The sequence below is a fragment of the Bombus affinis genome, chromosome 9 (genome assembly GCF_024516045.1).
Source record: "Bombus affinis isolate iyBomAffi1 chromosome 9, iyBomAffi1.2, whole genome shotgun sequence".
In the NCBI taxonomy this organism is placed as follows: domain Eukaryota; kingdom Metazoa; phylum Arthropoda; class Insecta; order Hymenoptera; family Apidae; genus Bombus; species Bombus affinis.
The window spans coordinates 5761733-5784374 of record NC_066352.1 but is presented as its reverse complement, the minus strand read 5'-3'; the positions used below and the strand labels follow the sequence as shown (position 1 = coordinate 5784374).

General features: G+C 33.8%; 1 protein-coding gene across 3 annotated transcripts in view; it reads left to right on the top strand.

The window, feature by feature from the left end:
- The window catches only part of LOC126920757 (autophagy-related protein 16-1), a 607999-nt gene that overhangs the window by 52544 nt on the left and 532813 nt on the right, over positions 1 to 22642 (top strand). The gene's annotated exons all lie outside the window — the stretch shown is intronic.

The window sequence follows — 22642 nt, the reverse complement described above, 5'->3', positions numbered from 1 at the left end:
TATACTGCGACTCGCGGTGAGAGACAATTTTTTGTCCCCTCGGATATATCATTATGTCCTTGACATGTATGCTCTATTCATCGATAAAACTTGTAAAATAAAAGGCGGAGACGGGGTGTTCGGTAACGCGAATTTCGTCTCGACTTATCATCGATCATGCCTCGGGAACGAGCCGTAAACCTCTATCTACTATGTTCCACCGTAGAAAAGTTTATCGAGGAACAGACTAGCCCGCGGCTCTTTGGTCAACCACGAGAATAGACGATGGCAAAAGACCTGGCGGGATCGGCTATGTACAAGTACAGTTCCTCCATATTTTCGGTACGTAGGTAACGTCCGATTCTAACCTGGTCAGTAAAAGCGATGGAGAAAGGAAGCGGTTTCCAACGATATATGGCACGGCTAGTAACGATAAGGGATTGAGCATAATAGCAGCCCGCTTCCCGGGGAACATAGTTAGCCGACTCCATGAAAAATACTAATGGCACAGGGTCAGTCGGCTCGTGGAAGTAAATTTCGCGACTGGATGGTGAGAGCACAAAGGAGATAAGGGCGCAGCCACGTGGATTTTGGAGCTGTAATATGCGGACCACGCTCCGATCTTCTCTTACTCATTGCCCAAGTATTACCCTTTGCTTTATGTTTTTAATGCCCCCTCTTTCCATCCATGTAGACAACAAACGTAATAACTACCGTGCATACGCGGAATAACACTTTGCGTTATGCAAAATACTGCAGTTTCTGTTCAAACGAATTTAATCGGGTTGAAGTGTGTGTATGTTTAACAAGGTATTTCGAGCGATGTGATTTGAATTTTTGTGCAGTATACTTATCGCGTGTAGTATCGTGTAAAAATTAATAGTTTGAGGTAACTGTTTTTTAGGTAATTCGTATTTAAATGATCTTTTCAGATAATTATTATTCTAAATGATAAATGAAGTTCGTAATTTTGGTTAATTTTAAACACATTAATTGCGTATTCTTTGAAGAATATTAACATTTATTATTGGTAATTCGTCTTCAAATAGCTTTCAATATTTCAACTTGCATACATCCGACTAATTGTACTATAGTTAAAGCATCCTAATTAACAGAGTTTTTCTTTAAATTTATAAGATATTTCACTTTTACATCGGAATACGTCGTTCCTCATACAACTCAATTTACATTTATTACATTTGTGAAATTTGATGCCCATAAAAAAATTCTCCAGTCGTAAATGAAACAATATCATTCATTTTCAACTCATAGTTCAGACTTCTGAAATTACGAGTAAAATCTACTTCTTAACGAATAAGGTGCTGATCAAGTTTTTAAAAACGTAATCCATTTCTGCACGGCAGACTTGTTCTGTGCAATGAGTATTACATTAGAACCAGCTAATCCTAGTTGACCGGGAATGTTTGATAAAGACGTCGAGAATCGAGGGAGCGGTAGAAGGAAGAAGCAGGAAGCAGAAACGTGGAACGTCCCTACGAGGGACGGGCGAATCCTGTCAAGACGGACGGGTAAAATCTCTGGGATCGTGGCGAATTAATGAAATGCAAATTGCGTTTAAACGTGAACGCCTCCTCGTGCTTTCGTCACGTTCGCTTTGGTAGTTCGTACAAGCAAAGGTCGGTGCTAGAATTTAATTAGCTTTATCCACAGACGGAGATTCGGGGGGGACGTTTTGACGCTCCTTCGTTCAACCGCGGGACTTCTCATCGCTTTTCGGAAGTTGTTAATTAAGAAGTCGACGAAACAGTCATTCCACGAGCACTTTTGGATGTTCCCTGCATTTCAGATAGCGATATCGTGTTCGCTCGCTGGATATATAGTCTTTGTATTTTGACGTAGACGAGCATTCATATTCATTCAGCGCGTACTTAGCAATTTTCATCATCTATACCATTCTGTCGTACATAACAGATATACACCGTCGTTTAAGAGTATTTGGCCAGTTGTTCATGTTTGCAACGTGTATTTTAATTGCAAAATTATGGATATATCGAACAACGACAATTTTATTATGAGTATTATGAGTCAGCCAATATATAATAATAAAATTGTCGTTTGTAATCGTTAAACCTTGTAATACTGTTTTTTAAATTGACGAGCCCTTTGCCTAAAGATCCTTTATATTTACGATATGGAAGAATATATTAGGTTGTCTGAAAAGTTTCTTTCGTTTCATAAGGTGATAATAGATGAACAACAATTTCTGTTTTATAGTATTTTATTGGATTAGATACGATCCATTTCGTTCTATTTCTATTATTATATTCGTGCATAATTCAATAAACTAATATAAAACAAAAAACATTGTGCATTTATTATTTCCTTATAAAACGAAAGAAACTTTTCGGACAATCTAATATAAGTAATCCAAGTATAGTATTTATTATGAAAGTAGGTAAAACAATTCTCTACCTATCGTGTTTCACGTTTTTTATTATACTCGTAAAAATATAAAAGTGTATACATATCCATAGTCCAATTATAAATCGGATTAAGGAGGTGATTCTAAACTTATGAAGAAGTTTCCAATCTTAATGTAAGCAACGATATTTAAATAGTAAATATTTGTTGTGGTATATGTAATAAATAAATTATTATAAATGAAAAAAGTAAACAGAAATAAGTTATTATATAGTTATTATATTAGTATACAATATATAGTAAAATACAATATTAAAATATTGTAAGCGATGTTTCGAATTACGAGTATTAATTCAAATAATTGTTGAGATAATGTTACAAATTGACCAATGTATTCCGATATTTATGAATGGCAGTGTATAGAATATAGAGACATATGTATTGTATGTGTATGTATTATATTTTATTTGCGTCCCCTTTCAAACACGATACCAATATCTTTATATATTAATGGCTTTGAAGGTACGAGGTTCTGGCTGGTAAATATAGCATAATGCATGGGATTAAGCAGTTAAGACGATCGCCTTGTATATAACTGGCAAGTTGCGCAGTGTATACTAACAAGGTAATACAATGGAAATAAGCCTCGCTTTTCGTGAAATGGTACATTAAATGCGTTAGTTAAGATTTGTAGAGTAGATGAATACTTAAACGAACCTGGTTTATGCTCCTTGTTATAGTTTGTTTTAGAAGAAAGGAAATTGAAAGTGGTTGTAACTTCGGTCACTATGAAATTTACGAGCTGTAAATTGGGAAGTACGAATCCGTAATATATAAATAATATGAGGAACGAGTGATAATATACAGAGTGCTCAATTTATAATATATTTTAATTCGTCTTGGTATTATTAATTTTCATTGACAAATCAATTCAATAGCATTTAATTTCTTTTCTTTTTCACGACGTCAACGAGATAAGCCGGGTAACACTGTCGACTATGTAGCAAAATTAATTGCGATCGTTCTTAGAGCACCGAGGTCGCGCCGTCTGGCAACAATTTCACGTTAATTAACCGATAATTTAAGCGGGGCAATAAACAGCTCACCGGATCTTTACGCGGAACGAATTGCTACGTGAAATAAGTTTCATCGAGTAAATAAAAGTACGTGACATACGGTTAATAAATGAACAGGGCGTATTTTGCCGGGGTGTGCTCGAGCAAACAGCCGATAATGCAAAATTCGGCCTAATTAGGTTAATGGATAATGGGAAAACTTGGCTCTGTTTCTCTCCCTCTTCTTCTCTCATTTGACGGTTTATTGTCGGATGCCGGCTTTACGAAACTCTGGACACCAAAGCACAGCTTATTCGAAGTTTGCCACCGCCCCAGATATTCGCGTTCGTCTTCGTTTTCATCGTAGAAATTCTCGTTCCTCATTAACCAACCAAATGTTAGAAGCCGTCTGGGAGTCGTAGGGAACTTGATTGGCCGAACTAGCCACGCGAACGTTCCTCTCGTATCACCGGAGACAATTATTTCCGATATTCCCAGTGAACGGGTCCGATTGCATGCTGCGTTGGTGTAAACGAGGCTCCAATGGTATCCGCCGATAATTGGTTTCACGCTCGAATTCACGCGCCGAAACCTCGTTTCTCCATGTAATGCATTACGATCCCGAGAACCTCTTTTCTTCCATCCGAGGAATATCCGCCCACTCGGCACTCCGCTCGATTTCAAGAAATCGGGGAGCTTAGTTTTCAATCGTCTTAAATTCAACAAGTACTCGAGTAAAAGAGGATCGCGATTTTCTATACGATTACAGCTATAGTTTCTTATATATGGTGGATTGTAGAAATTATTAGTTGGAAATTTAATGGATAGGTAGGTATATTCTACCGCTGGTTGTAGTGAAACATAGGATATTTGTTTTACTTACTCTAGTGGTGAAATGTATTCTCAATAGTAATTATTGAAAAATAGTCGAAATTGTATAATCAAATTAAAGGAGATTAAAGGAGAATTTAATTTTTTATTTTGCGTCTTTAAATAGAATTATCAACTTTACTGTAGTAAATAGAATATTGTCTGATCATATCTGGTATAGCTAAAAGAAATTTGTACGATGATTGTTGCATTTGTTTCTAGACATTTGAATTGAACACATAGACATTTGACATAGATTTAACACATCTATATGTAATGTATAATTTATAATTGTAATTAGCAGTCTTTTTATCGGAGGGCATTAGTAGGAGGATGTATCGAACCGACATAAATTTTGACGAAATTTATATAAGAAGTAGTTACCGTAAATATTCTGTAAAAGATAATTAATTTATTAAAAATTTCAATTGTTTATTCTTTAGTTTTTTTTCACGTGATTTTTTATATAAATTGAATTAGTTAAACAGACGTAGATCTTTTATAAATATTGTATTTTGATAGAAAATAATTTCCACGTAATTTTTTCAATAATTAACTATTTTCATTCGCTTATTTTCTAATAGCTCGACATCATTTTTTAAATTCTACGAATCAACTTTAAACGTTTATGTAACCTTCTTTAAATACGAAGTCAAAGAATCACATGAATATTCTGATGAGTCATGAGACCTGGAAGTGAGAGATCTTTATAAACGTTGGTTTTCTTTCTTCAATTTAGTTAGCTCCGCAGAAAGAGAAAAATTTCTCACCGAATGTTAGTGCAGTTTATACGCAACATTATATTCTTTTGGTAAATGAATTAAATTTTTAATCGAATAAACAACAGAATTTTATTCTCTTAAATGAATTAGAAAGAAAATTGTCGTACGATAACATACTATATACATACTAACTAAATAATTTAACCACTCCCTTAGTATATATAACGAAATAAATACCAACGTCTCCATCCAGGCACCAAAACTTAAATTACATTCTACCACAGGAACCGCATGAAACAAGCATTAATTTCTCCTCTGTTTACATTAGCCTTGGTCGAAATTACGTGGTCAAAGGTGAGAAAGGTGGAAGTATCTGTACGTCATTTGCTCGGTCACAGCGCTATCGGTAGCGCTCAGCGAACAGTATTCATCGTGTTCCAAATCTAGGGAGACGCAAGTGCGGTCAGCGGGCGAGGAGATTGGTGGGAAAAGGGTTCTGTGTTCACACTCGAGTAACTTTCAGTCCTGGTAATTCTAAAATAGTGGTACTTGTACCGAGAGCGGCACTGGCATATATTAATAAGGACGAAGGTGTATGTACAGATTCGTTCGTGGTAAAATGGGATGGAGTTTAAGGGGGTTGGAAGAGGGAGAGCAAGGGTAGCGGGGAGGTCGTGATTTCCTCACCAGCTGCTCGCATCCCGATATGCACTGTATTAACGGCATAATATGCCGCACCACGCTCGTACCATCCACATCCAACATATCCAACTGCGCCCTTACCATCCTCTTCCTCCCCCGATTCTACCCCACTCTCTGTTCTTTTCTCTTTTCTCTGTCAATTCCTCGACCAGCGGCTGCGTTTCACTACCGTCGGATACACATCTTCCGACCTCTTATCATATCCTCCCATCTTATCTTTCCGATAATTCACATCTTTCGACCGCCATGAAATATTTAAGAGTTCATTCGCTGTTTTTTTTCGTCCATGTACATAGGCTAAACTGAAAGTCGTGGGGAAAAATCTTCGTAGAAAAAGTGCGTCGATGTCGTTGGAATAAACATCGTACGGGACTCTTTACTTTTTAGGTGATTACAGTAGTGATAGAAATATTAGTATTTTTGTATTTTTGCTAAATGCGTGTACCCAAAGGGTACTCATGTTAGATAAGTAATATAGGTTTATAAAATGTATCATGCCATGATACAATAAAAATAAAAATTAATTAATGTGTTGGACAAGGAACTATTTTTAAAATTCCAGGAATTATTACTCGAGAATTTATAAACTCCGGACCAAATAGATTTTCATGAGCAAATAGATTTATATTTTTTTCTATTCGTATATTTTTCTCGGGATAAAAGATCCCCTGTCATTTAATTTAATCATCAGAAAAGTCTCACTTTGCATATAACGACATAGAATCTATGATTGGATATGTTTGCAGAGATATATCATTTGCTGTCTGTCTTATTATAATAATAGGGGTTTGAGATTGTCGCTCTTGACTTGAATATATCATACAAAATAGCAAGGTAATATCCAACGCATGGAACGAATAATTCCATTGATAGTTCTTTATTTTTACGATTACCATAGATATTTTAAGTGACAAGTTAAAGGGATCACCGTGTATAATATAAATTCTACTAGCAGGTTATTTACTCCGCGTACGATTATCATTTTTCCCTTTTACGTCACTTTTTCGTTTAAATGAATATCATTCTACCCACAGCAAACAGCCAACAGCCAGCTGGTTTCTCTAAAAATATTCGATGGGTATTTCTCGACAATGGAAAGTAATGGCGGAAAAATGTATTATATGGGATCGATAGAATTCGCACGGAACGCTTTTTGACGTCATCGTATATCGTCGTCATCTTTGTTATTGTTGTTCACCATGCATGGCCATGCAAAGTGTACATACGATAGCAGGTAAATGGAAGAAGTTTTACTGATAAATCAGAATTACATTTACCTATAATTTTATCTTCCAAATTTTTAATAAATTGCAGATAGCTGTTTTGGTATTAAATTTTTAATGGCAATGAACATTCGATCAATTTGACTATATCTTTAATTTATCCACTTTATCTTTCTTCTTCCTTTATCATCTCTCTTATGCCGAGAATATAGATGAATATTTCTTTAGAAATCAGAGAATAGTCGCCAGTTTATCCAGATTATCACCTAAACCTAACTTATTCGTAGAATAGATTTCTTAGATCAGTCATTCATATCTTTCGTTGAAACAACCTACCTCAGAACGCGAAAAATGTAATTTATTACTAACAACGGATTAAATTTTAATAAATAATATTCGTAATATCGCTTATTTCTACTTTTCAATTTATAAAATTGATTCAATGTGGTTTCTGACTGGCCCATTTAGCAATAATATAAGTAATGAGTATTACAATTGTATCGAAGTTGGGTAGTACGACCTTTTAAATTCATATGATTTCATATATAAAGATCATAGAGAAAAAAATTGATAACTAACTTAACCAATCCACTGATAACCAATCTTAAATTTAATTTTCAGATTTATCGTCTAGTTTTAGGCATCATACACCTTTGAATCCTTCCATGTGACATAAAAAATGAATAAAAATGAACGTGTTGTACCTTTCTCTTGTGTTCTTCGTACTATATTCAAATACTTATATCTTATTCTCATATCCCACCACAATTAAAAAATCTGTCTACAATTCTGTAGATCACAAACTATCTAACTATTATTTAATTGAGAAGCGACAGTTGCCATCCTAATGCGCTATTTCCTACTCGCTATCTGTTTATTCTTCGTAATTTCGACTGGCATCCGTATCGTGTTTTACTTGAGGATTATCGTTGGAGGGCTAATGAATTTCGTTTGTTCCTGGGGAAAACATTCGACGACGATACGCAAGCGTGGCTAAGAGGTACGACTTCTTGAAGAATGCAAGAATTCCAAGCAACGAGGAATTATTTCCGCGGGATTACGATCTCGTGTTACCCAGGTGGTAGAACGCGAAGAAACGAGCGTTTACGTCATGCTTTCGCTACGATTCCCCTCCTTTCTTATTCTTCCGTCGCGTTTTCTTCTGGGATTAGCTAGAACAGATGCACGGGCCAATCTCCCTGATCCCCCAGAAGGGGAAGAATGAAGAAAGAAAAGAATGAAAAAAAAAGAGTAAAGTCTTATTCATGGTACTTCGAAATGGGAGTCTGCTTCTTAAATATGCCCTGGCAGTCGGATCGGCCGGCAGCTACGCGTATATTGATTTACCAGCGCGGTACGGCGTAAATATTCATGCTGGAAAAATCAGCATCCAGCATGGTAGCTTTAACCGTGAACGTGTTCGACTAGAGAAAGCGAACGCCCCTGGCGTTTGGATTTCTTGTTTCACCCCCGGGCCTCTAATTGCAATTTCAGATGCGTTAACAACTAATTCGTTGCTTTCACGGAAATGCCCCGAACCATTCCCCGTTTTATACGCCTCCAGCGTGTTATTCTTTGCTCGATAAATAGATTAATTGCTGGTACATTCCGGAGAGAAGTGTTCTGAATGTGTTCGATTGGTATTTTGGTAGGATACAATTTTATTTTATTTGATTACTCGGTACGTGGAGGAGATAAAGCGATTGTTTCATTAATTCTTATTATAGATGTATTGTTTATACGCACTAATAAATGCTTTGCAATTTCGTATAATATTTTGGATGCTCTATGTATATGCATACCCGGTGATTTAATTGGAATCAGTAAGTGATAAATGATTAGAACGATTTATTACGAATTTAAATAATGTTATTTAATTTGTATTTATGTTTTGTAGATAAAATCGATGAACGTACAGTAATATTATAGCCCATTTTCGATAAGAATTGTTTTAATTGATTGAAGATATTTAAAGGATACTGAAGATGAAGAAATAATTTAATGGTGGGTATTTGTAGAGAAAAGAGAATAAAGCTACTTTTTCTTTTTTAGGCAAATATTTTGATTAAATAAATTTTCTAATTCTGAAATGTTTTACGAGTATTATGTAAAATAACGTAAAACGTAACAAAACTTTTTAATCTTGTAATTATAAGCTGCTAGTTATGTTAGCAAACCTTGGTTTCAGTGAAACGATTAAAAACGATCTATTACAAAGAGGCTTTCAAGTAACGTTTGTCTTCTATATCCTCCACATTTTAGTAGAACAAAAGCTTCTCTTTTTCTATCCCTCTTCCTCTCTCCTGTGTTTGGTTTTTATCTGAAACCAGGAAGATTAAACCTTTTCTCGCTATAATATACCAAAGCAGACCAATTCTTTTGCATTTCCCTCTTTCGTAAAATTTTAAAACGGTGTCAATGATAAAATAGTATTTTCCGCTTATCTACTATGTGTTTGTGTTTTACTTTATACACCATCGGTTCATTTTATTCAATATTAGAATAAAAAGTTATCACAAAAAGGTTTTCTAAACGTTAAAATAGAAATGTTTAAAAACTTAAAAAAAAAAAAAAACATTGATGGAAAAAGCTCTAAAAGGGAAGTTCTTAAAAATGTAAAATAACATTCCCTGATGGCTCAGAAGGAAATTTTTTAAAGGTCTAAGAAAATTTTTATAAGCTCAAGAAAGGAAATTCTTTATTTCTCAATTATTCAGTTCTCGTGTTATACATCTACATAAACTATGTTGTATTATAAATATTCTATGATATAATAAACGCAACTATTTGATCTATTTTTTACATATTATAATTTTTTTTTGCACAGTTGTGGGCCCAGACATGAAGTTTAAACGTTAGTTACTTCAAACGTTAAAGTTCAAGGTTCCTAAACTCTTAAAGGATCCAAAAGAAAAATCCCGAAGTCCAGAAAGCGCCTTTTTTCCTGCTCTAATTATCTATTATATCTTTTTCATTATATCTTACAAAAGTTTTAATCAGTGGAAATGTAAAAGTTCGTGAAGTTTTGAGCTTGAACTTTTGTCTTTTAGAAATGTTATGGAAGTCTTATGCAGTGGTCTGTTTGTCAAAGTTAGGCACATAGATATTATATCACGTATAGTATGTCAGGAAAAAGTTAAGTCCTATTATGAAACATCGGTTTGGTAGAAATATTATTACAACCAAAGACATTCCGTTTCAACAATAGCGCGAAGAATTGCATGAAGGTAGTAAATAAATTGAAAACGGGAAAATTCCTCATTCTCAAGTTCTAAAGTGTAGAAATTTTAGTAAATTCGAACATTTTTGTTGGCCATTACTGTTTCACACTTGTAATAAATATACTGTAAACATTATACATCTTCTACACATGTATATATTCTCTCATAACATAATTAGTATAATGTTGAAACTTTATTTTTACTATAAATATCGTATAATGTTATCTCAAACACTTCGCTTGCTAAAAGTAGCAAACATAAATGCTCCAATATTTCCATGTGCCTGTATAAATGCATATGTGCGTACGAAATACTATAAATCAATTTTCCCAAAGACTACACCTTCAACGAGAAACCCTTATTCCATTCTTCTGATTTATTTTCCCACAAGGAATCACTTCCTGCCCTCCTGCACAATACTTTCAACCATATCCTATATCCCGGGATCTGGAATCTAGATGATTCGCTAATATATATTCTCGTCTTCTTCCGCAAACGAGAGAAAACCGGGGGACGTATCGTTAAGATATGCAATGGTAGCGGTCGAATCGAACGCGGTTCGAAGGAAATGCCGAGGCATCGATTCGCGCGCGATACTTCGTACGCTGTCGGTGCGTTGAGCGGCATTATCGTTGAAAACCACTTCGGCGGCGTGGCGCGGCGGTCCGTGTGGACTCGTGCAGCGACTCACAACACGATAAACCCGCGGCGCTTTATCATCCCCCTTCCCCTTTGAATTCGCTTCTTTTCAGTGTCCTCCCCGCGATCACCAGAATCACCCACTTTCCGGTCGCGCGATCGCAATGTATCCGTAGGCAGTGACTACGTGTAAAGCACGCTTTATATGGCAAGATCTGTCAGGATCTGGTGTCCACCGAAAGAAACAGCGATCTGTTGCTCGCGCCGCTGATTTATCTCGGTAGAACTGGCCGATGCGATTTTCTTTAATGCCGCCACATCGCCCCCTCCGCTTTCTTGTTACACGGTATCCGGTTGATCGCCGATTGATCGTTTCGAATTGAGAATATACAGTCCGACGCGCATGAAACACGCCACCGAATGAAATGCTGCCTATAAAATCGTCGGCCTTGGAACGGACACGCGTGGCGACCGCTTCTTCGTATTAAGGTGTCTTCCCCCTCGTACGTAACGCATAAAATGACTTTGTTGTCAAGGGAAGGCAATTCCAACAGGGTAAATGGACGTGGTTTCTGGTTGCTTATAGGTTGGAAAACCTGTACAAGATTCTATACCAGAATATTATCGTATATATTACGTATATATGTTTATAAATGATTTGAAAAATGCAATGGATATTCTGCCATTGGTTTTTGCTATATACATATATTTAATGTATATTAAATGTTTGGTGTATTTGAACGTTTCGTGAATAATTTAAAGATTTAGTAATTGGACTGTGAATATTCTTGCATTTATGGAAAATTTAAATATTCAAAGATATCTGGAAAATATATTATATGCGAAATTTCTGTTCACTCCCATCAATTTCATTGGTTTCATAAAAATGTGAATTTTTATAAATGTCTGTAATCTGCTAATAGTTGTATATGAAATTTGAATAAATTCCCATTAATGATGTGCTGGAGCTTTTAAAACCAAAGCTTCAAGCGTCGAATTCATCGCTATTTTTAAAATAGAGGAGGCCGGAGATGTTTTTCATATTTTTTAATTAGGAGTATTTTCTCTTTAATTACTAGATGTTTAAGGAAATGCTTTGCAGTATAGTAAGAATAACATGACGATAAATACTTCGAATTTAAAAAAAAGTAAAGAGTACAGATATCTTAAATTCCAAGGTCAATTCTATTAAACTGAAAAAGACACGAGAATGAAACTATTGATCAGAAATTGTTTGCTAGAAAATTCATTGAGAATGTCATCATTTTATAGTACGGCTACTACGAAGTTTCGCTTTTTAATTTACCACATCTCGTACAAAAATTAGAAAAACTTTTTGCAGGTGATATTTGTACTTCAATAACTGTAAACGAGTTCTTACAGTTTTCTTGAAACTTGGAAATTCAAAGGAGCAGGTTTGCTTTAACGATTCAGCAGCTCATTTCAAGCTTTGTTTGTCTTATTCTGACCCTGGAAATTGTATCGAATAGCTGTGTACCAGAATTTTATCGAAAAGCGTTAATTAAAGTAGTTAGTGTAAGAATCGAAATCGAACAAAGAAGAGTACTTAGCAAAGAAGAAATGCAAAAATCTATATGTGTACGTATCTAACTGCAAAGCATTTAAACTACCGTGAATCAGATTTACGCAAATTAACTTTAAAAGAAACTGAAGAAATTTTCAAGGATTATGGAACACGGATAACAAATAACTAAATAAATGCTTTTGAGTTTAGAAAAATAATTTCTTATGTTATTGCATATCTTAGAATGTTTTATAAAATTATTTTATGAATGTCTTATAATTATATTTTGAACGTTTTCAGTGTTCCAGAAGAATGTTTTCAAGTTGTAGAAAATATGATTCAAGCGAGAAAGAATTGATGGTAGTTTTAAAATCTTCAAAATTTTAGTGTTGAAACGAAAGTTGAGCAGAACATTGTATATTCCCCTTTGAATCATGCAATATTTGTCTGAAACAATTTTCATCGCCAAGTTTCCGTTACGTGACTGACTCTGGATAGAATTCTGAAAGTTTCCTCTCTTCTTCGAATTGTGTCATCAGGTATAATCATGTTCTTCCTGCATCTCATTGAATAAAAGACTACAAAATATTGGTTTAAAATGTAAGAGTTTCTCGAAGGAAGAGAAAGAACCTTAAAACTAACCTTACTTGGTTTGGATTTAATTTTTCCTTGCGTTTAGCTTTAGTTTCTACAAAGCGTTAATAAACGTAAAAATTTAGTAAAAGAGTCTTTAATAACTTTGGAATATTTAAAGGGCCCACAAGAAAAAGAGCGGATATCGATCGAATTTTGAGTTTAATATTTTTTCGTATGCTCCTGTGCGTGCTCTTTATCACTGGCTATGTCCTTTTAATTTGAATTAGAATTTTCTCAGTTTTACAGTAGTTGCGAGAGAGTGAGGTGCACAACGCGCGTCTCAGTTTTTTTTTATAATTTAATGTATTATAAAAGTTGAAAACGACGCAGAATAAAATGAACAATAAAATGTTTTATTTTGATATAATAACTATGAGTTGTTGTAAGTATGAAGTTGTGGCGTTATATATCGAAAAATAAATTCTGGTTTTCTCAATAATGTAAAAATTTGACGTCCCCCCTTTTTTCTGTGAAGCCTTCATTTCTTAATAGCTTAATGAAATGAATTAATCAATCATATAATACGTCTTTCTTATGTGCCGTAGTTTATTGTATCAATTGAAGACTTTGTCATTTTACATATCTAATATATTTTTAGTTTCTAGAACAAGTTCTATATCTTTCCAAAATTTTTAATTATTTCTGTCTCTCTCAATTTCTAACATATTTTATAGTATATTCTCCTTTGTAGAAATGATAAATTATAGATGAGTATCACTTAAACGAAAGGAGAAACGCTAGTCGAAATTCTTTTGTTCCAACTACGACGTATTTTTGTATTTTTAAGCAATTCTCGTTTGATGATGCTATCTTTCTTTTGATGAGGTCTTCGCAGCTCGGAAGGAAAATGGGCTTCTTTCTTTTCACTCATCATTTTTCATAGCCCACCGTCCTTGGCATCGTGCATTCATCTCGTTATAAAACTATAAAAAACGAGTAATACAATTTCTTATTTTCTCTGCGCGTTGCCAGTGGCATTTTCGTTAAAGATAAAAGTTAATAAATGTTTAAGTTGTCGAACCACATGAGCTTAATGTGAAATATGAATTCTCTATAAACATTACGTTATAAAATAAATTGTAGATCTCTGTTACCTTTTTGTAAATTAGCCATTTATAGAATACTAATTTATTTAAATCTTCCTTCTTTTCATGTACTACATCCTACAGCAAATTTTTTGTATAATTACAATTAATACATTCTTCAATAAATAATTTAGATATAAAGTTTGCCGATTTTATAAACATTATTTTACCATTAATTTATACAATTTGGTGAAATTCCACTGCTACACATTCCTATATTTGCCTCTTAATGTTGTTTTCTAAATAGCTTGTGTCAAATTTGTTTTAAATCATCGGTGATATTTTCCCCAGAATTACGTGTAAAGGTAATCAGGTGAATGGTTCTTAATACTTTTCTTGCATTGGTCGAAATCCTGTTACACATCGTTGTCTTGCCTGTTCGCGGTTCTCTCGCACCTCCATTCCATTCCCATTTTTGTTCTTTCTTGTTGAAAGCTATGCATTCTCCCGTCGGCTGCGCTGTTTGCCAGCATATTTTTCACTCGAGTCCCGGAGCCCCTGATTGCTTGTAAATTTATGTAACTTCCATTAGACGAAATAATTCGGTTAGTCAGCTAGAGGAATGTGACCAACCGTGCGCAAGCTCTATTGAGTGGTTTTTAGTTCCGACGCGTTCTAACAGAATGCATTGGGTAACCGTACGACAGGCTGAAACGTTTCTTCGTTTCCCCGAGTACATAATTCACGAAGCGTTTGCACGTTCCTGTTATTAAGTTGTCTTGCCAGAATTCATCTTCCTGTGCCAGGACAAGTTTTGTTCAGTCTGATGACATCCCTTTTCACCGTTTTTGAAAACGTTTAGCTATCTCCACTGTTGGGATTCTCGTTCTTTCTTGCGCTTCTAACTGGCAAACGTTAACCGCTGGAAAAACGGCTACCTTTGTTTGCTTTTCTCCCTGGAAAATCCCTGCGCGTATCTTGGTAAAACGTCGTTGCAGTTTCCCAATATCCAGGGAAATCCTCGTGTGAGTTAGGTACTTTAATAAGATGATTGTTACACCGATGAAAGTATAGGGGTCTTTTCTTCCTTCTTGAAGAGCTGGAATCTTGGATTTTGTTGGTCGACAACTTTTCGAATAGCGAGGAGCGAAATGGCAGTGTAATGCGCCTTTTTCGTATCATTTGCTACATAGTGTAGCTTGAATGTAGCATTTTGCCTGTTTAGGAGGAACGTATATACTATATTTTATGAGTTGAACATTTTGAAGACAAGTTATGTATTTTTCAAGGAGCCGAGTATTATTTCAAATGGAATTTCAAATAGTTTACTATTATTTTAACAGAAGTTTAATTTCTTATTATTCTTACTCGTTTCGATTCTTATATTACATTACATTTCATATTATGATCTTTAGTAATTAGTAGATTTTAATCATCTAATATTTTCCATTTAACATTTTTAAAATCTATATTCAAATACGAAGAATATAACGTCAGGTTTTGTATTGAATAATTCTCTTAAAATTAAAGCTCTTTGGAAACCCGTAACAAAATTTGTTACAAGCTATGTGTTACAAGTAGTTTCCAAATATTTTTACACAAAATATTGATACTGTAACACTCCGACAAGTAGTAGTATGAAATTCATTTTTATCATTTATCTAGATATTGACGGAAATACCAGTGTTTTTAATTGTGCAGAACCATTTTCTTAATTGAAATATTTTATGGTTTTAAATGTAAAATATCATTCACTAGTTTCATATTTCATAAAGGAAACTCTAATGCGGGAAGTTCACAAGAAAGTTGTTATTTCTATAAATTCACTTCAGAGGGTTACTATATGCTTTTTATGTATACAAGAATTTTCTGTTATTTCTGTGTCTTTTTATGACTCACCTCAATTAGTTTAACGTCGTCTTGACACCGTAGATTCGAACCTTCCGAACTCGTAGGATTAGATTCACCGGTAGCCATTTGTTCTGATCTATTCCCCTGAATCACGTTACTAATTAACTGACCGGTTTGCTATCGAAATAGTTGAGTAATCGGCGAACCAGCTAATTAACTAGCCAACTAAACAACCAATCAGCTAACCAGCCAGGTAGTCATGTAGGCGATCAATCATATAGATAGAAAATAAAAAGCGATGTCCACGTGAAATATAACGCATAGAGGGCCCTGATCGATATGTTATGAATCCTAATAATTGTCACCATCACGTTTTCCATATTTACTCTGTTAACCATATGTGTCGAATTATAATATTACGCGTTCAAAACAGTGAAATCACTTCAAAGCAAATGTATAATTTCGTAATTATTTCATAGGATTCTCAGTGCAGGAATATAGTAAAATAATTTAAATTATTATTAATACCAGTGACACATTGATTTTGAATTGAGAAGTAAATTGTTTGATCTGTAATTTATAGTATGATTAAATGATAAATTAATAATTGCCAAATAATTATTTAACATTTAATAAATTCGTTTAATAGAATAAATTAAATTATTACTGATATTTGTAGCATCGATTCTAAATTAAAAAAGGAAATATTTGAGCTGTATCATATTTCTCACGTCAAAATTAAATTATCAATTTGTCTTTTTTTACTCTACATCCATAAAATGGATGAAAATAATAGTATTGCTACTCCATCGATTTCATTACAGGTATGATTAAACATAATAATAACGCAATTAAAACAAGTAACCAGAGAATAACAGATAAAGAAATGAAAAATAAAAACTGTTTGCAACATTACTCATGGAACATTGGAGAATATAATGAGACCAGAAAAAAATTGCTGATACGTGTATATTTCAGTGGAGGATATAATAGAACGTTGAATGAAAAATCTCCAATTTCTGTTGAAAGACGATTCTAACAACAGTACATGTAATAAAATGGGAAAGCATAGATTTTAATAACGAAGTAAATGTAACGTACTTGTTTTAACTGCAATATTTAGGAAGAAACTAAAGCTTTAAAAATATGCTGCAAAAATTATTTGGTACGAAGAATATTATCTGGGTATATAATAAAATTTGTGTTCATGTTAAACGCACCCTAATACATAAGTGCAAATTTTCATAAAATTATAAACTAACGCAATAATAATGAAAAGTTACACGAATTGGAATATTGATTTTCCTACATTCCTGTCTTCACTATGCAGTAATCCAACATTTCGATGAAAACGATAGGTATTCTAACCATTTGGAATTTTATCCAGCGGAACTTTTCCCGAATTCCTAACGTTGCTGCTGTCAATGTGTAGAAGGTGGTTTCCTACATAGTCGCTAAGGAAGCGAATCGTTAGTCGTCCTATTTCCATAACCTGAACCAGCGTTGCCTAGAGCCTGTAAAAATGGAATGGTAGATGTGGTTGCGCACAGGGCCGTATATGCCACGTGAGAAACGATCGGTTGCGTTGCACATCTACTCACAATGAACTCATTCCGGACGTACTGACGTCTCCGACAGTTCAGTGGAGATGTCATTTAGACATTTGCAAATTAATAATGTGCCGCGTTCTTTTGAATATACTGATTGTTTGTGAGAATTAAGTGGTATATAGATTGAAAATTGATATGATATTTTTCCACATGAAACAATGTTTTATGATACGTTTATTTAACCAACAAATATTTTGTGTAATTACTAGATTGAAAGTAATGAATGTTACTCTTGTGAAATATATGAAATTGATGTGATATTTTCACATATAAAATATATCTATGGTATGTGTATTTAATTAGTTATTTTTTGTAGTTATTAGATTGTAAGATATAAGATATTTATCTGAATAAAGCACATTTTTTATTTAGATTATGTCAGAAATTCGTCTAGACTATTGCTATATGGTTTATATAAAAATAATATTTTATTATTATTTTTTTTTTTTTTTTGAGGTAGAAGTTGGAAGTTCTTCAATATCCTATTCGCAATGGATATAAAATTTGAATTACTCTTCGGAACGAATTGAGATATGATTATTCTGCACAAATAACATTAATGCAGTTTCATTAGCTGTTACGAAAATAAATGTATTTAACTTGTACCAATGCAGAAATATCTTCAATAATTGATCAAGTAATAAATTATGTTTGATATACATTTGTATCACATGTATATATAATGACAAGCAACACCATAAACTGATAGCTGATTTCATAGATGCTATATTTATACTTCAAAATTTAGCTCAGTACTATTCATACAGTTTGAAATTTTTTCTAAAGGAATTTAAAAGTAAGCAAAACTTTCAAAGGAATACGTATAACAATAATCTATTATTTCAGAATTCGACAATTGCGATATTTGTATTGAATGCCAGTGATAATTCATCCTCGTAACTGGTTCCAGTTACTGCATAGTATCTATTTTGCCGTAAATGATACGTTGCACAGTGATCACTCCGTTCGATGAATTATTACTTTTGTTATTTTTAAATGGAATTGCCATCATTATAAAAATAACTCGCCGTCGTTCTGCCAATGGTAATAAACAAATAACGATTTTCGCAGGTGCTCATGAATAATTCCACGGTTTCTGTTAAGGTGCCTTTGACAGGGAACCTAGAAAGCATTTCCGCGTTCTTCTCACCGCAACTGTATTTTCTATTGGATATACGTGACTTAATGCTGGTAGTAGTTACTTGTCACGAGATACATTGAACTTTCCGAAAAAAATCACTTTGACGTAAGTTATCGTAACTTCGTTCATAACGATACACCCATCAGCAGAATGTATTGTCTCTTCGCTCTCTGCACTTGGGTTATTCAGATATTTCCTGCAGTTCTTGTCGTCTCGCCTTGTCAAAGTTATTAGGATAATCAAAGTTGTATAAACACAAGCTATTCGGAGATTGTAATCCTTTTAATCTAAAAATTTCTGAATCGGGCGATAACGATTCTATTACTCGTACATTATGATTGGAGAAAAGGAAAGGAACAGTAACCTATGATTGATATTCGCTGGTCGATGCTTCGTCTTTGACATAAAGTTTGTACGATGTAAAGTATCTTAAAGTTATACAATTTAGCTTAAACTGCAATGAAATATCAATGATCTACAGATATCTTTAAAGTAGTACATATTAATCATGTATCATTCCTTTCTTTAAAATCATAGTTGAAGAGTTAAAGAATTTTTGTCGAGTAAGCTAAGAATGTTTGAATGAAAGAGGTAATCTGCCTGCAACTTAACTTTCCTATAATAAACATTTCGTTCTTATGTTCTTGTGCAGCGTATAATTCTTATACTTTTTATATCATCATTGCATATTTCTGTTTACGCATTTCCACTTTAATGTACCATCATAAAGTCGCTTCGTCGTCTGATATGAATTCACTAATCTTTTCGAAATATTTCAATCCTCCACAGCTAATACGCGTATCCACTAATTAAAAATTATCTGTTTCTGCCCGTTTTTATTCGTGTAATTCGAATTTTTACAAAATTCTATTAAAAATCGTTCGGTCTCGCAGTATCGTATAAGTACACTCTTTAATAGCTATCTGGCTGGTTTAATCCCGGACAAGGAAAAGTTGATACAGAAACAAATCTGAATCGAGTCTTAATTACGACAGAATCTTTAAGGCACTTATATAAAACCGCTTAGGAACCTGTCCACGTTGGTAATGATTCGAAAAGCCGAGATTTAATAAGACGTTGCAGAAAATTGTGTATCGCAGGTGATATCAGGACGCGGGATTATTAATGCTCGTCAAGGCACGCATAATTAGAACGAAAGCTTTGATAACGCTTTAATTGGAATTCTAATTGCGGGGACGACTAAATGGGAGCGTGAACGTACGAGCTGAACGTTCTCGTTCCTGATGACGACATCGAGTCTATTTCACGCGCTGCCGTGAGGCAAGAAATCACGGGGGAGGAACGAATCCGTGCTATATCTCTATGAGATATACGTTATCTAGATCGATATATAGTGTATGCCTTCATTTTGATTCTATTTTAATACGTGAAATATAATGCTTAGATAGTTGTTAGCTATAAAATACTCGAAGCGACGGCTTAACGACCACGATTTCCCTCTTAAAAATTCTCTTTATTGGTTACTTACTAAGAGGCAAATAACAGCAAGATAGTGTTCGCTCCTTCACACTATTTCTACAGTGTATGTTCAACTATCTTGGTCATGAAACGTGTTCAATACTCGGATGAGAATCTAGAAAAAGATGTGTAATAAATCGGTGGATTACATTTTATTTATCCTTTTATTTTATAATACTCTGATTGCTACTGTGCCCTTATATGGCTGACCTTTTTAGATATCGTTGACTGATGATATTCTGAAATATTTCTAAAGGAGTTTATTTATAAGAAAGAGTTCTTTGTAAGAAGGGAACATGAATCGGAGAGGAAATAACTTTCGTCAGCTACCATTCTACAATCCAATGTTTTCTTATGTTATGAATTTTTTGAGACTATGAAATCGGTTTATGACTATTCATCGACTTATGGATATTTTTTAAGAAAGTAAGTTCATATTATTACTACAAATATAAAATATTCATTTATGTCATGAAAAATTCTCCAACACATATCTAGCTTGAAATTTTTGGATATTAATAAACAGATAAAGAAACAAATTATTATTTAATAATTTTTCATATCATTATCAGCAATGGTGTATTTACACGTTTTCTATTTACATAAAACACAAATTACATATTTATATGGTCATCAATTAAGACATATTATGTATTTCATACAACCGCTCTTTAAGACAATTTCGAATTAACCATTCAGATGGTTAGATTATTTTATAATCGTCAGCCAGCGACAGGAGGAGAAGTCACCAAACCATCCTTTAGTTTCTCGAATGTAGCTGGAATTATCCTGGTGTAGTCTAGACGAAATTAACACAGGTAGATCCTCTTGGTTGATCAGCCTGGTGGAAGCGTACTGTTCGCATGATTTATGGAGTACTAATTAACGCGCGCAGCGTATCTCGATACAGTGGATCTGCGCGTTTTTGTGTATGCGTCGACGATGAAAGGTTCGTTTGCCGTTCTATATGTTGCCAACGGAGTTTTCGAGGAGCACTGTACGATGAAACACGACGTTACATGTTGTTCTTCTCATCTGACTTTTGTTTTATCGCGGCTTGTTAATTTCTTCGCACGTTAAACGCGTTTCAACGATGGTATGTGTGATTAATACCAGAAGTGATGAGTGTGCGACTTTACTTGCACGATGTGTATATTTCTTTGTTCTTGTTCGTTTGATGAGCGTTATTTTTTATTTCCGCTTATCTACTACGATCTTGAATAGCTCGCCTTTCTTTTTCATTCAATGTGCACGGAATCGAATTTCATCGTGAACGATTGAAATGTTGAAATGGTAAACGATTTAAGCGCGAAAAGGATATAAAGGACTCTTTTTTGTAATATAAAAAGAAAGTTCACGGTGAAAAAATGAAAATAGGTATGTGCGTACTGGAACAATTTATTTTAATTTTTAGTCGCATAACAGCGTCCAGAATATGCTAATTCAAGTATTATACCCGTTTTTGATAACTTTCGTGCACGAGGATGTGTTCTTAAAGAATTTGACTAACGAATTTTATTAATTACAAATTACAAATTACACCATTGAAATATAGAATTTGATCTGTAACAAACGCGGTGATGGAAACTAATATCTTATTTCTTATACCATTTTTAATTAATTTAATTATGAACTGTATTTTTCCATTTGAATCCAACAGTGAATCAAAGATTAAATTATTTTAGATTTACTTTTAATTTAATCAAAGCTCAGAAACATTTTGATTTATAATTAATGAAATGTTTATTATTTTAAGAATTACAAAATGTTAAATTTTTATATTTATTTGTATTCAGATATATGATATTTTTAATTACGCTTCTTGTTCGTAGCTTTATTAATATTTGAAAGAATTCTTCTTGGCGTAGTTGTATATACGGCACAAAGTATACAATTTAATTATCATTAAAATGATTACAAGGATTTACCCTTTCTTTGTGTACCAGTTTACGAGTGAATAGAATCTCGTTTTGTCAGTCGTTTTGCCTTTTTAGCACATTGCTAGCATTGGCCTAGGTAACTTCGCCAGCGTGCATTAATCTTCATAACTTTAACTCTTTCTAAGTAAACTGAATAGAGCTTTAATTCATTACACAAGGAAAAAATGTTGGGAGCTTGAAAAGATGATGCATGAATGGAAAATAAATTTTTTCGAGGTAACGTTCAACAGTCTCCTTTGAAAATTTTTTATCATTAACTTGTGCTGCACGCGCTTACAGATCATTTATGCAATTATTTGCTTAATATCCGTAAAAGTTTTTCGCTTCTCGTATCAAGCGTTCAGCTAAAATTTTGAAATGGCCGTGTAAAATATTTCCCCTGTTTTTTACCGTGCATAAATGCGACAATAATGATTGCAATAACAGTAATCACATATTTCTGTGTCCTGGTACGATGGAAAATGGCATACTGAAGAGGATTACGCAGCCAAATTTCAATGCAAAATTCATGGTACTGGAAATTTTCACCGGTTATGAACTCGTAACAAAAAAAATTTCAGTAGCTTAATGGCGTCAGTTAGTTTATTTATTTAATTTTTTCTACTATATGAATTGCAATCTTTGATGGAGGAAATAATTGTT